The following is a 16,236-nucleotide window of genomic DNA, read 5'->3' as shown; positions in this document are numbered from 1 at the left end:
CAGAAGTTTAGGACCTGAAAAAACTACCAAAAATAGTAAATAGTGCTACAATTAAGGAAACTAAAAAACTAAAAGTGACAGTTGTGGGGGTCCAAGTGGGATAGGGGAGTGGCCACCAACATCCACTTGGATCATGAATGAGCCAAGCTTTGATACCAATTATTGGAAACAATGTTAAAAACTAAGAAGTGTGGGGGGGGGGGTGAATTAGTCTATAGGCTAATTTTAAAATTTCATGCCAATTTATAGTCAACATTCAAACTTGGCATTCAGTATGTGAGCAACCATTAACATATAATAACAATAACCATATGAGTCAACACAAGCACATTCATCATGAGTAGTAAATACATGAGATACTGAGGTTTAATGTGAAAGCCCTTCTTGGAGAAAAACCACCAAAGCTTGTTTGTTATTTGATGTAAATATGAGCTCCTACCCTACTACATCAATTTTTTTGTGATCCACCACTCACAGGGACCACCAACTCCCTTTTATTGTTTGTTATCACCCACTAGCAGGAAGCACCAAATCCCTTCTTCCGCAGACACTTGATCGGCTTAGTAACAAAAAGAAACAATTGAAGCACCAAATTCATGGATTTGTTGCAATCACCAACTTGCATCTCCTTAGATTTATGAAAGCACCAAATTGGAGGAGGCACCAGCCCCCAAGCTCTATTTAAAAGTCCACTAAAATGGAAGCACTGACTTGTTGGTTTGTAGGCTCAAACCACACTCAATAGGAACTAATTTGATGATGATGATGGTTAACGTCCACTGAGACCAAATTGGTCTATCGGACCTATAACTTTCTTAGTTTCTAATTGTATGGCTCCTTGTCTTTTTTAGTGAGATTGAGGCAGTAGCTTTCTTTTTTTCTCTACGATCTTCCAACTTTCTCTATCTTGCATCTCCTTCATCTCTTCTGGTTCTTAGGACATTGGTGTCTTAGCTTCCCGATCTACTATGTTCATCCTTTTGAAGATAGTCGGAGAAGAAGTTTGGTCTAGGAGATCTGCTTTGCTATTAAATGAAGATTTATTTTGTGCAGTATTTAAACTATCCTTGGAACTCGTTCTTCCTCGTTCCAGCTCTGTGTTCATCAGCTTGGCCCACTCACCTGACACTTACTCTTCCTAATATTATGCCCTATTCTCCTTAGCATCATTCACTTCATTTATCCCACGCAACACTCTATCTCTTCTAAATCTGTAGCTCTCCTGGCCTCTCACAACAACATAGGCACACTTTGTCCCTCTTTCCTCTACATAGGCACACTCAACCTCTCTCTACAACATAGGCACACTTTGCCTCTTCTCAGCAATGCTCAACCATAAAGGTCACTACTCACCTCTCTCAATTATGTTGCATCCGCCATGTTGCAAAACTATAATCCATGGTTTTGTTTCTCTGTTGCACAATGGTTGATGTTGTCTTAGTAGTCAATTCCATTGCATGATATTGTACTCCTACATAGCTCTACATTCTGTTATTGCATTTGATACATGAAAAATACATCTGCAACACACCATCAGAGCTTCTGCATTGGGAAATATTTTCCATTTAATTCTCTCTCACGTGAAAGATGTTGAAAATGTAGCAATAAATTCCTAATTTATTTTTGCCCAAATTAATTAGGAGAAATTTGAATTCTAATTTCATAAAAATACTTGGAGTAATTTAACTGAAGTTATATGGGACTTATCATTCAATTAAATCAGTTAGTTCAAGTGGGTGACATGTGAGTTGTATTTAGTTATGATTGATTACTAATTTCTAGTAATTTGTTTCAGTTAATTTGAGTTATTGTGAGTTTAACTAGTTCTATCTGATTAAGAACTAGTGGAGGATCAAACATTGGGGTGTAATCACTAGTGATCAACTAGTTAACTCATCAATCAACCCAAAAAAATTGATGCAAGAATATAAATTGATTTACCCAGTTGAGATTGGATTTCAAGGGTAGTGCACTTTTAGTTATAGATAGTTGCAAATTGTACAAGTGGTTCATGCAGTGAAAGAAAGGCCTAAAGGAATTACATAATCCCTAATTAATAGGGGGATAATTCCTTATTGAACAAAAAAAGGAAATAGGGACTTGGGCAAGCAGGAAATTGCTTAAGTGGTTGCCAAGGCTTTTCTAGGAAGTAGAGAGATAGATTGTACTAGTGTAGAGGTTGCTTAGGCTTGAGAAAGCATTGTATTTCTTCTCAATTTTCTAACTAATGCAATACAAATAGGAAGGGGTTTTGAGCAGTTGCTTTCCCCTTAGATATATCTCTAAGAATATGTGTGATTGAATCTTGTCTCATGTTTTTGCTATGATTTCTTAATCGATTAAATTGTTTTTGTTGATGAGTAGAGTAGATTCAAGTCTATTATTTTAGTAAATTACATTAGCAGTTTGAATCTATAAGGAATTTCTACATGGTATCATACATGAATCACAATAGAGAGAAGAATTCTAAGTTGTCTTTGCAGGTGAATCGAATTGCAGTATCATTCTTCATAGCCAGCAGGATGTCATTATATGGATTCGGACTCGAGTATTCCATTGAGGGTAGCTTGAACTATATTGCTTACAAGGACAGGATGGAGGAAGTGTTGGAAGATAACAGGCTAAAGGAATTCATAGAAAATGATATTCTAAAGCCTCCAACATATGATGCTCAAGATCTTGCAGAATGGAAGAACTATGTGGAAAAGGTGAGGAGGATTGCATTAGAGGGATTTTGAGATCATGTTGTCTTGATTCTCCATGGGAAAGATACTCCATATGCAATGTGGCAAGCCCTTATAGATTTTTTTCATAACAATAGTAACCACAAGGAGCTAGCACTGAAGGATAAGCTTCGGAAGATCAATATGGAAAAGGGAGATGCAATACCATAGTACTTGAGTAGGTTCACCCAAAATCGGGATGAACTTGGGAGTGTTGGTATTGGAGTTGTTGAAGATGATCTCATGAGATTGAACCTATTAGGCCTTCCCAATGGGAGGGAGAAGCTACCAAATTGGAAATTCCTTTGGTTAGATTTGTTGTAGGAGGAGTTCAAGTGGAATACTAGAGATGGGACCTCATCCAAAGCAGCAGATGAGGAGAACTATTCCTTGGTTGGAAAAGAACACAAATGGAAAGAGAATAAATCACAACTCAAAGGAGAATTTGTTCAAGGGGGAAAGAAGAAAGATTTGTCAAAAATAAAATGCTTTCACTATCATGAACTGGGACACTATACCACCAAGTTTCGACACTAGAAGGTGGGTAAGAATTCATTAGGAGGAGCGACAGGTGAATCTTTGGCTTCAAAATTTAAACTTTATTTCACCCTCATAGCCTGTATGGTGAGTACAATGATGGGTACTATGTGGTATATGGATAGTGGAGCCTCATTCCATATGACGAGAAACTAAGAATTTATTAGTTACTTGGAGGGGAAGGACCTCCAAATGCACATCAATATGAGAGATGATGGAAGGTATAGCACAACTAGTATTGATACAGTTACATTTCAGAGGGATTCTGGCTCCCCTCTTAGATTAAAAGATGTCATGTATGTTTTGGTTCTGAAGAAGAATCTCGTTTTAGTTGCCATCTTGGAAGACCATGGCTACAATTTGATATTTAACAAAGAAAAGGCTTTCGTTAGACACATCGCCATAGGAAAAGTGAAGCAGATCAAGGTTTTGTTGAAGCCCCGAAAATCGGGTCAACAACAAGGGGGATACCCGCCCGGTCCGGACCTTGGTTGGCAGCTCCTTATCCGTTTGGTATAGTGGGTCCGACTAGGGATAATGGGACCAGTTTCCCAATCTAAGGGTGTGTGTGTGTGTGCAGAGTTGGATGATGTTGATCTAAGAGTTCTAATCTAAGCTACTTTAATCTAATTCTATGCTATTGTAATCTAATGAAAATAGCACATCTAATCTATGCTAACCTGGGATGTATTTCTTCTATTATGCGATCTAAAGAGATTTCAAATAATAACTGGTAATAAAGATCATTCAGCTATCATAAGAATGGAAATCAATTAAGATGAACCACTTTGCATAAAAAGTTAGGCAAAACAGTTGTGAACAACATATCGCATAATAATTTATTCATATATCAAACATAAATAAATGGCTCCACCATACAAAAGTGCCAAATGGTATCTCAAACATTCATGCAATAACATATAAACAACTAAAAAACTGTATATCACTTTAAGAATATAAGCAGAAATGGTCAAGAGATAAAAGTACCATTTATGACTGGTCCTACTCATAAGCTTCAAGCAACAATGATTTATCTCTCCTTGTTCTAATATCTACCAAGAGTACAGAAGTGCAACATCAGTAGCAGATATCAAATGCAAACATCAATAAACCTTGATCCATTCATTCACCAAAACCTCCTCTGTGGGTGCAAAAGTGCATGTTCTGAGGACAAGTTTTTGACAAATTTCAGGACCCTTCTCTAAATGCATGAGAAGGGTTTAAATACTGCTAACTAAATAACTTAATTACATAAATTTAGGATACGGTTTAAATGACCGCCCTTTATCTAAGAAAACTTATTTCTAAAAATTGAATCTAATTCCTAACTATTTCTGCATTTGCTCCTTAATGTTGCGAGCATTCAACATTTGCCTAGGAAGAGTCGGCTGGTTGTTTTCTGTTTTTGCTTGAGCTACGCAAATAGAAATGGCAAGCGCTGGCACCACTTTTTTAGTAAACTAGAAGATATTTTTGGGAATCATCCTCTAGCTGGGTGAATTTACTACGTATATACTTGGTAACAACCCAAATTTCTCTCAAATTGCTTCTATTTTTGCTATCTCGGTTTCCGGACTCGTGGATGACTAAGCAAGTTAGGGACTTTTCTTTCTGAGCAATTTTCTTAGCGATGTGCGATTAGCGCTAGGCGCTAATCGTGCATCGAAAAATGCCTCCGTTCTTTGATCCGGGCCTTTCTGGTGCGTTTTCCGCCTTTAGCGCTTTTTCCTTTACCGGGCATAAGCTTCAGAATTTTGTAAACATGCTGCTTTTGTGAGCTTTTGACCTTGAGTGTCGAATCGCCTATTGATATCAGCATCTGTTCAATAATACTCTGAAATCTGCATTTCTGTTGCATGCGGTATCCATTTATGAGGACATCTCTTCTCTGTTCTCCGAGCATTGATGCTTTCCCTTTTTCCTTAGATGTTTCCTGCACATTGCTTCATGTTGTTTCCTGTTTTTCATTCCTGCAGCTCACGCAAAGGAAAAGAGTAATGATAATAAATTTTGACACGAAATCTCTAAGCTCTACGAATGTATAAAATCATGACACCCATAGTGAACTGACTCTTCGAAAAACACAAAACTGTCCTTCATGAATACTTTGGCGTACAGTCATTAATTTCCTTTAAGGCGCGCACCCAATTTTTGGTTTAGGGGCAGCTTTTCTTGAATGCTGAGCTGAGGAAAATTTGCAATGGGTGATTTCTGCGACTCACATCGCAGCATCGCGGATCGCATTATCAAGATGTGTCATCGCAGAGTTTCCTGATCAGTTTATCACAGAATCGCGTTATCGCATTGTCGCAAGATTGCAGCATCGCGTTTATCGCAAGATCGCAGATCACAGATCATTGAAATTTGTTAAGTTATTGTGTGTTGTTTATGCGATGTTGCGATATGCGATGTCGCATATTGGCCATCAGAGATTTCTTAAGATCTTCATTTATGGGCGCTTCTTAATGTATGCGATGCATTGAATTTCGCGTCGCTTCTTCGTAGTTTTTTATTGTGCTCATGAAGAAATGTTTTACTCTTCTCCGTGCGATGTATTTTTAAGGAGTATAATACGAAAAAAAAATTAATTTTTTTTTTTTTTTTGAATTTTTTACTAAGGGTCCCCACTTGTTTAGTGTTATTGCTAATACTAAAGAAGGAGGGGGGTTGTTGGTGGCCACAACAATGGCGATTCACTTGGAAGAACCAGTTATCTCTGCTTTTCTATTGAATTTTTTAAACTTCCAAAACGGAAAAATTTTCATAAATCTAAACTTTGTTATGGACAGATAGAGTACATTATGCCTTATTCTATCAATGATATTTTGTTTCAACCTCTTTCTATTCTAATTGTTTGCTTCCTCAGGCTTGTCCTTGTATTTATATCAGCCATTACTTGGTCTTGTAAAGATAAAATAAAGTCTTCTCTGTGTGCTAGCTTTAAAATATGCTCATTTGTCATAGGTAGAGCCTCTGCTGCCAGCAAGCGTCCATAGCCTCGACAGGATTACCTGTTACCGAACAATGATCCTTTATCCTGCTTAAGGTTATCTACAACCTTCAAAGAAAAATCCACATTGACACTTTTTCCTTTTTTATTCTTAAAGAACAATGTTTTGGTTTGGTAGCCAAATTATGACATAGTCATTCACTTGATTTACACTTTTGCTGAACAAGTTGGCTCATGATGAGACCCCTTGTCTTTTGATTTCAACAATCTTGAGTCATTGCCCTGTTTTGATGGCCAGTGTTTGGCAAAGTCAGCAAAGTTATAATATCTGTGATCATGATAAGCCGACTCGTGATGAGACCTCTTATTCTTTGAGATATAGTGTTTCTTGGATTGTCCCTCTAAATGCTGCGATTTTCTTTAACAGGGAGGAAATCATTGTTTTCCTTAAGAAAGCTCTGGACGACAATAATAGAGTTTGAAAACAACAGTTTTACAGAGAATCTTTATTTTGTTATCGATACCTTTCATTGTGCTGATATAAAACAATTTCTTCGCTAAAGGTTGCTTTCATCAAATTTTTTGAAGTTGAAACTAGTATCATATCTAGGCTAAAGTTTTTTAACTGTATCTGCCAATAATAAAGATCAGATTTTCAAAAAATTTCTATTTATACAAGAGAAAAGATCAAAATCTGAAAGAGAATTGGTGTCTTTTCGTGAATACCGGTAGTAACCATTTACAACTGGTTTTATTATGAAAAAGAAAAGAAAAATAAAACTATTCTACAAAATAGAAGAATAATCTTCTATGGAAAATATATTTTAAGGATTTGTCCATTAACAGGCAAAGAATCCCTTCTACCTGCTAAATCCTGTAAGACAAACGTTGATGGACCTATGACTTCAACAATCTAAAAAGGACCAAGCCACATCTTTTGAAATTTTGTGTGTTTGCCCTTTTCTTCATGAGCCTTATCCCATTTTAAAACTAAATCTCCCATCTGAAAAAAAAAATTGGTCATTATGTTTGAATCAAAAGAGGATTTTATTAGCGCTTGATGATGAGCATGGGTTTTCTTAGCTTGTTCTCGTTGCTCTTCTAATTTAATTATTTCCATTTGTCTTAGTTGTATGGAGGAAGTAGGTACTTCATCAATGTATTGTATTAAAGAAAAAGAGGGAATGACTAAGTGAGTTGGAAGAACCACTTCTTTCCCATAAACTAAATTAAAGGGGGAAGTGCTGATCGAAGATTTTTTCGTTATTCTATCTGCCCATAAAGCATTTACCAAAGCTTTATGCCAATTCTTTTGGTTCTGGTCAACTGTTCTTTTAATAATCATGATTAGGTTTTTATTTGTTGACTTAGCTAACCCATTACCTTGTGGATAGTAATTGGCCGAATATTTTAGTTTGAACCCTCTTTTAAGTGCAAACTCAGTCATTGCATTTCCAAAAAAGTATGATGCATTATCAAACATTAAAGCCGTTGGCAATCCAAACCTAGTGATTATAAATTGATCTATGAATTCGATAATATTTTCAGAATTAGTTGCCTTGAGAGGAACTGCTTCTACCCATTTAGTCAAATAATTTGTTGCCGTGAGGATGTATCTATGCTGCTTAGAAGAGTGAGGAACGATCTCACCTATTATGTTCAAGCCCCACTGACTGAATGGTTGCTCGATGTTTACCGGTTGTAGTGGCAGGGACGGCTTCTTTTGTCTTCCAGCAGTAGTTTGGCAGACTTGACATTTCCTCACGTAACTGTGTGAATCTTTGAACAGCGTAGGCCAGTAATATCCAGCACGTAAAATTTTATGTGCAGTAGCATCTCCAACATAGTGTCCGCCTGCTGGTCCATCGTGGAGTTCCTGTAAAAATTTTTCAGCTTCAGTTTTTTCAAGACATCTAAGAAAAACAGAATCATAATTCTTTCTAAAAAGAATATCATTTATGAGTTGATATTGTTTAGCTTTCAATCTCAGAGCTCTTTTCTTAGTGTGATCCAGGTGTGATGGAGCATACCCGTTCTTAAGATAATAAATGATATCAGCATACAATGATTCTGCATCGTTTAGGCTTACCTCATACATTTGTATCTCTTCAGATGAAATTTCAGAGATTTGCGATGCTCCAGCCAACATTTTGCAGAAGCCTTGACCTCTTACAATGTTTGCTGGTTTGATCTCAAGGTCGTATTCCTGTAAAGCAGTGATCCAATTTGCTCTTTTCTCGCCCATATCCTTCTGTACTAGAAGATTTCTTACCGCTGGAAACAGTACTATGATCTTAGTATGGGTTTTAAGTAAGAAAGGTCTGAAATATTTGACCGCTTTGAAAACAGCATAGGCCTATTTTTCCACGTCTGAATAATTGAGTTCAGCACCTTGTAAATTTGAGCTAAAAACCGCAATTGGAGCTTCCGCTTTTTCTTGATTTGCTTGAGTTAGAATCACAGCATATGATTTCTCTGAGGCAAATGTGTATAAAACAAAAGATTCTGAAAATTTCGGGGTTGCTAAAGATGGAGCATTAATAATAGCTTGTTTCATCAGGTTGAATGCTTCATGTTCATTTTGACCCCATTTAAAATTTGAATTCTTTTTAATCATGGTTTGCAAAGGAGACACAATTTGTGAAAAATCTGGGACAAATCTCTTTACAAAATTGATTTGACCAAGGAAAGATTGCATGGATTTTTTATTATGAGGTAGAGATATTTCAGAGATTTCTTTGATTCTGTCAGGATCAATGTGAATACCGGATTTTGACACTATGAATCCTAGAAGTTTTCCTTCACTTAATGCGAAAAAAGATTTCTTTGGGTTAAGTGAAATCCCATACCTTAAACATCGTTGAAAGATTTGTTTTAAATCTTTGAGATGGTCACTTCGCTTCTTGGAGTACACTGTTATATCATCCAAATAAATTACTATAGATTTATTGACTAAACCCTTAAATGCGATGTCCATGGCTCTTTGAAATGTAGCACCGGCATTAATCAAACCAAATGGCATCTTCCGATATGCATATGTGCCCCATTTAGTTCTGAATGTGGTTTTCAATTGATCATCGGGATGCACCAGCACTTGATTATATCCTGAAAATCCGTCCAAGAAGGACATCAGTTATGAGCCTGCTACTGCCTGTAATATCCGTTCCATAGGTGGAAGAGGAAAATTGTCTTTTTGACAGGTTTTGTTAAGATTCCGAAAATCGATACAGATTTTAATATCTCCATTTTTCTTTCTAACGGGTACCATATTGGAGACCCATTTGGAATGTCTGACGGGGAAAATTATTCTGGCTTTTAATAACTTATTTAGCTTAGTTTTTATCTGATTTTCTAAATTGGGGTGGATCTTTCTCAGTTTCTGTTGGACAGGTTTTTCGTTGTCAATCATAGGAATAGTATGCTGAATGATAGAAGTGTCGTACATCTTCAGCTCATCATAATTCCAGGAAAAAACATTTTTATATTGTCTCAAAAGATGAATATACGCTAGTTTTTCTTCAGGGACTAGGCCGATGCCTAGATTAACGTTTTGTGGTTTATCATCGGTTCCTAGGTTTACTAATTCGTAGTTCAGAGTTGGACTGTAGAGCTTTGAATTGGTAGACCTTTTAAGCTGATTTTTCAAATCGTATAAGTCTTCTAACTTAACCACCGATTTAGGTATAGCATTATCAGTGCTATTTTGTTGTATTTGTTGATCGTTATGGTCTTCTTCAATTATCTTATTGGAGTAGGATCCTTCAGAAGTGAGGAAATTTACAATATCAGGATCGTCATTGAATACTCTCCAATTTGTAATGTTGTCAGGGATGGACGGTCTAAAGATTAATTCTATTGAGAATCTATCTAGACTAAAATCTTCGGAGGGAATAAGCCTAGAGGCTATGTTAGCCAAAAGGTCTGCGCTTGCGTTTTGGAGTCTCAGGATTGAAGAAATATTAAATGCTATGAAATGCTCAGTCAGATCTTGTACTAAAGATTGATAGTGTTTTAAATGACCTGATAGGCAATGTATAGTGTTACGTACCTGTTTGATGATAATCTCAGAGTCTCCGAAGACTTGAAGATACTTGACGTTTAACCCGATTGCTTTGTATAGGCCTTGCACCAAGGCCTCATATTCTGTTGTATTGTTTGTGCAATTGAATTCGAATCTGCACGCAAGCATGGTCTTGTTTCCTTCTGGACTAATCAGAATGCATCCTGCTCCTGCTCCTTCGTTAGATTTAGAGCCATCGAAATATAATTTCCAAAACAAAGATGTATTTACAGGTTTATCTACAAAATTAACACACTTTGAACTATCAGTTTGGGAAAAATTTCCGACTTGGGATAAAACTGAATTTTCTAAGTAAGGTGATGTGTGAGCATTGAAATTACCGAGAAAGAATCTACCGAGTAATTTCCTATGATACTGCTGTTATACGATACTACTTCATTTTCTCCCTCTAATTCTGTTACTATGTACTTTTGGTGTAACTCTCGTTCAACCTTTATTTGATTCGGTTTACCGTTGTAGGGTAACCACATGTGCGACCAGTCGGTTGCAAAGTATCCATGGAGTTTTTCAGACCAATCCCTGCTAAGAATTAAGCCATAGAATTCTAGGATATCAGCCACTAGAATGTCAATAACCTGACATACCTTCGGGTTAGATGACAATCTTATGGTTACTTGATTAATTTCACCAATCACTTCGACTTGAGATCGATCAAGCTGAACTATGCGCACTGCGGATTTTTGTGGTTGAACATTTAACTTAGCACATATTGATCTTGGTAAAATATTCGATGAAGCATCAGAATCTACCAAACAATTGTGCACATTTTTATTGAAAATTTCATAAGTGAGAAGAAACGGGGGAGTGTGAGATCTTGATCTTCCTCCAATCAAGGCGATATCATTTGGATCAATCTTATTGATCGCGTTAGTTGGAGGTCTTCCCATGTTGTGGGAAGCTTGAGAGAGTACAGCGGTAGGCAAAGGTATAATAGGCACGGCATGTAATTCTTTCATCATTATCTTCTGTTGATGCTTCAATTTTCTCAATTCATAAAGGGTAATATTAGCCCTAGTCTTTTTCATGTCATCAATAATATTGTACTCCATTTCATCCGACACTATCAGTGTTTTTGATGGAGTTGTTTGATCTGCTTGGACTGGGCTAGATTGAGTCGCTTTAGTGGTTGTTTTCTTTGTTGCGACTTTATCTTTTGTTGTAGGGCTTGCGCTCTTCTGCTTAGGGGTAGTTTGGGGAGGATCAAGCTGATTTTTGCTTCGTGTGCTAACCGGAAATACTTCTTGATCTTCTTCTTGTGGGAGGATGAAATCCCACATTCCTTGTAATTCCACAACTTCTTCGTCATCGGTCTGCCCTTCAGTGGCACTTTCTTCTTCTTCTTCTTCCTCAGTTTCAGCATTGGAGATGGCATTGGGTGGTTTTGCATCCGTTGAAGGACATCTTTTAAAAGCTCTGTAGGGCTTTTTTAAAGAAGTTTCTGCTACTTGTTTTTTTATGTCAACCATCTCATTAGACATGGTCTTCAATACTTTCTAAAATCCTTCCAAATCGAAAGGGTCTTTTGTTTGTTTCTTCGTGGAGTCTTCCTTGAAGGTGACTTTTTAAGACTTGCGTTCCTCTATCGCGGATCTCTTTTTCAGGGCTATTACGCATTTCTCTACTGTTATCGCCTCTGTCATGTTTTCAACTAAGGTTGTTTTATTTTCTCTATCCACGAAGATTGCTATGTTTGATGGTAAAGCAGTAATATACCATTCACATCGTACTTCTTTGCTGGTTTGGGAAGCAGTGGGAATTTTGTTGAGAATTTTATTGAACCGTAAATCAAAATCTTTGATAGGTTCTTTAGCTTGGGCCTTAAGATTGGATAGGTCATTGATTAATGTTGCCGTTGATCTGTCATCACCAAACTTGATAAGGAATTGATTCTGGAAGATATCCCAACTTGTGATAGACCCGGAGGGTAATGAAAAATACCATGACCCGGCTGTCCCTTGCGGTGTATAGGGAAAAAGCCGAACAACAGCATCTTCGTTAGTAACTCCGTTGAGATTGATAGAAAGCATGAAATTGTTTATGTGTTCTTCTGCTAGCATGCCTGCTTTTGGATTGAATTTGGGCAGCCATTTCTCAGGATGGGCCAGTATTTGACTCAAGGGCGCATGCATTAACACTGCCCCAGGGTTGTCCCATGGAGACTGGGCCATTGTTGAGCTGCTAGTAGAGAAAAGTGCAGAAGATGATCTCTGTGGCTGGGAAGATGATGATACTATGATCGTAGATGATTGAAGAGGGGTTGTGGGAGTTCCGGTAGACGGATGGATGATGGTTTGGAATGGAGGTGTGGGTGGTTGACTTCACGGTGAGGTGGTTGAAATGGGCGATGTAGACGATGTTGGAAATAATACTGAGAGGGGGGGTGAATCAATATTATCATATCAATAAAACTTTTTCAATGCTCAGAAACATATACGCTACTTCAGTTAAGTGAACCAGCGTGTACACGCTACTGTGTCTAAAGAAAACAGCGTATAACCAGAAAACTTATAATTCAGTTAGTTTATCTTTAGTTAAATGCATCAGGTCATTATTCACCATATTAAGAGTAAACAGATGAAGTATAATAGAACAGATCATCACACAAAAGCCACACACATGAACACCATGATATAAGGTGGAAACCCAATGTGGGTGAAAACCACCTGCTGCAAGTCGTCTCTATCTTTCTTTAATAAGAACCTCAGTTTACAATCTTTTGTACTGGTGCAGCCTTATACCAGTACGCAGGCTACAACCTGCAGAAGGCTTCAACCTTCTCTCGTTCTCCAAACTTCCTTGGAAGGGAGCTCCAACCCCCTTTGTTCTTGTACTAGCTAAGATACTAGTACGTAGGTGCTGGCCTACAATCTTCTTTCCTTCAGGTACCACTTTTCATCAATTTTCAGACTGGATATTCCTGAAGCACAACATTACAATCTGAAGACTATGATTCATTCACAAATCATTGAAGCATAAAACAACCAATACTAGCATCATCAATCTTTGAATCACTGAACCACTGAAACCCTGTCAACACCTGTCACCAGAACACAGAGCAGACTACAAAACTCTGTAATATCAGTCAGACCCAACTGCAAACCCAAAAATCATGCTTCAAAAGATATACGCTACTTCAATGAAGGCAACCCGCGTATACACGCGGTTTTACCGAAGACAACCTGCGTACAGATCTAAAAATAACTTTTCATAACTTGCAGCTGTACCAGATATCAGTTATACCCAGAATATAACATTGCGTCAGTATGCAGATCTAGAAACACGCATAATCAACCATATAAAGATAGTTCATTTCAAACCATTTGATCCCGATCTCTCCTTAGATCTTGTTCTCCATCAACCGATGAGATCTCTCCTTAGCTCAGATCAAGCAATACATCATCAACCAATAACCTGCATACTGGATCTAATACTTCATCAGATATTCAAGACTTTTCGGATACCCTTGCCTAATGATTTCCTTCTCCTTATATAGCCTTAGGCCTTGTTCAATACCAAAAGCCAAAACCATAGAAATCCAATACCATCATCCTCAAAACTAGGGATCGACACGTCCGTCGAGACACCATGGTCCGAAACCATAGGCACAACTTCCAAGGAATAACCGCCACGGACCAAAAATAAGTTTTCCACATACACGCGCTTTTACTGAAGCCAACCACCGTGTACATGCGACTTGGGCTTGATTAACCTGTGTATATGAATTTTCTCTTCTTCTTATAGACTGATCATCAATTCCTTGCTGCTGACCTTCTGCACTATGATTTGTCATCAGTGTGGTTTGCCATCAAGGACAATACTTGTCTCATAATGCCAACAATCTCCCCCTTTGGACTTGATGGCAACCCCAAGATCCTTAGAATTATTCTCCCCCTTTGTCATCAAGGGCAAAGGGCTGTGCTCCCCCTGAGTACATGTTGATCTCTCTGCTTTGCTGTGCTGAACATGCTCCCCCTGACTGTAGGCAAGATCTGCAAAAGATGTTCTTCAAATGAACCAAGACTTATACATCATAAAGGACCTTCCTATCACCAAAAGACGCAATGCATCCATACTCCCAACCAAGAGGAGATACAACAGAAATATAATAACCAATAACATTACATCATTCATCCATCCCAGGCATAGTGGGGAAATCATAGGCCGTTACATGACCTTGACACTATAAAAGAAATATGACATAGAGACAACAAATCTAGACCAAGACGTCTGAAAGACATCAGCAGTATCTGATAAACATCTTTTATATCAGCAGCCAAGATTTCCTTCTGAGCTCCTTCTCCTGAAACCAACAACAGTTGTGAACTAGACCCAAAAGCATCTAAATGCCAACAATGCTTTAATCTGCTCCCCCTGAACCTGTGCCTGCTGCTCCCCCTGAACCTGTGCCTGAAGAATTCTGGCATACCCTTCTCAGACCTTCTCCGACCAGAGTCTGCCCATGCTATTCAGAACTCCATATACGCGACTTATCCTGCAGAAAACTGCGTATGCATGTGGATATCCTTTCTGCAACACGCGTACACCATACACGCGACTTTCCCAGTATAAATCGGCGTATATACGCGGATATCCCTTACGTAACTTGCGTATACCAAATTTTCTGTAGAACAGACAAGCTTTAACAGCAGGATGAATCATCAACTACTCCCAGCTTTTGTCTGAGATATTCAAAAGTTTCCATGGGCAGTGGTTTTGTGAGAATATCAGCAACTTGTTCCTTAGAAGGAACATACTCCAACTTGACCTTCTGCTCAAGCACTTGTTCCCGAAGAAAATGGTACTTGATTGGTATGTGCTTGGTCTTTGAGTGCATGACTGGATTCTTTGAAATGTTGATTGCACTTGTATTATCACATAAGATAGAGACTGGTGAAGTGCAAGTGATTTGAAAATCCTGCAAGGTCTGCATCATCCAAAGAAGTTGTGTGCAACAAGATGCCGCAGCCACATATTCTGCTTCAGCTGTAGATAAGGCAATCGAACTTTGTTTCTTGCTGAACCAAGATACTAATCTGGAGCCCATAAAGAATGCACCACCACTTGTGCTCTTCCTGTCATCCACACTTCCGGCCCAATCTGCATCTGTATAAGCATGAAGTGTGAGATCTGTATCTCTAGGATACCATAATCCATAATTTTGTGTCCCTTGAAGATATTTGAAGATTCTCTTCACTGCCTGAAGATGAGTCTCCTTTGGATTTGCCTGAAATCTCCCAACTATTCCGACTGCATGCATGATGTCTGGTCGGGTACTTGTCAAATAAAGCAAACTCCCAATCATGGATCTATAAGTTGGTTGATGAACTGCTGCTGATTCATCATTTGCACTGAGGCTGCAACCTGTAACCATGGGTGTACATATTGGCTTTGAATCTTCTGTTATCACTGAAAATGATGTTGTCAAAATTTTTCTAGATTAGCTTAAAGATCGAGCAGTTTCGCAGCGCCTGAATTCTTTTAGCAGTTTCGCAGCGTCATCTGTTTTAGTGATTTCGTAGCGAAAACACTGATCTTGTATTGGCTGCGCTACCAAATTGGGAATTTGTCTGAAATCATTGCCATTTTCACCCAGTTGTCATGTTTATTAAAATCCATTGGGTTATGCATGAGTGCAGGCTTGAAGTAAACAGACATTCCGGTGATGTTCTTAACTATAGGCAGGATACATATGGTTCTTTTACTGGGCTTTTTCTCCCAGCCTGTTGCAGATGGTCTTGACCCAAGATTACTTGTGATCCCTGGAGTAAAGGCAGTTAGCGAAACAAGGAACACCTTTACAAGCACACATGAGCAATCACCAAACAAAGTAATGCAAACTGTTGTGAATCTATGAAGTATTTCAAAGAACAGTCAAAAACCTGCAATCTCAATTGTTGAGGCATATAAATTAGTCATGAGATATGTGAAGCACGAAGGGCCTATAA

The sequence above is a fragment of the Pinus tabuliformis genome, chromosome X, assembly GCF_031772625.1.
Source record: "Pinus tabuliformis cultivar Carrire ecotype Pingquan chromosome X, CPIR1, whole genome shotgun sequence".
Taxonomy (NCBI): Eukaryota; Viridiplantae; Streptophyta; class Pinopsida; order Pinales; family Pinaceae; genus Pinus; species Pinus tabuliformis.
This window is presented reverse-complemented; position numbering follows the sequence as displayed.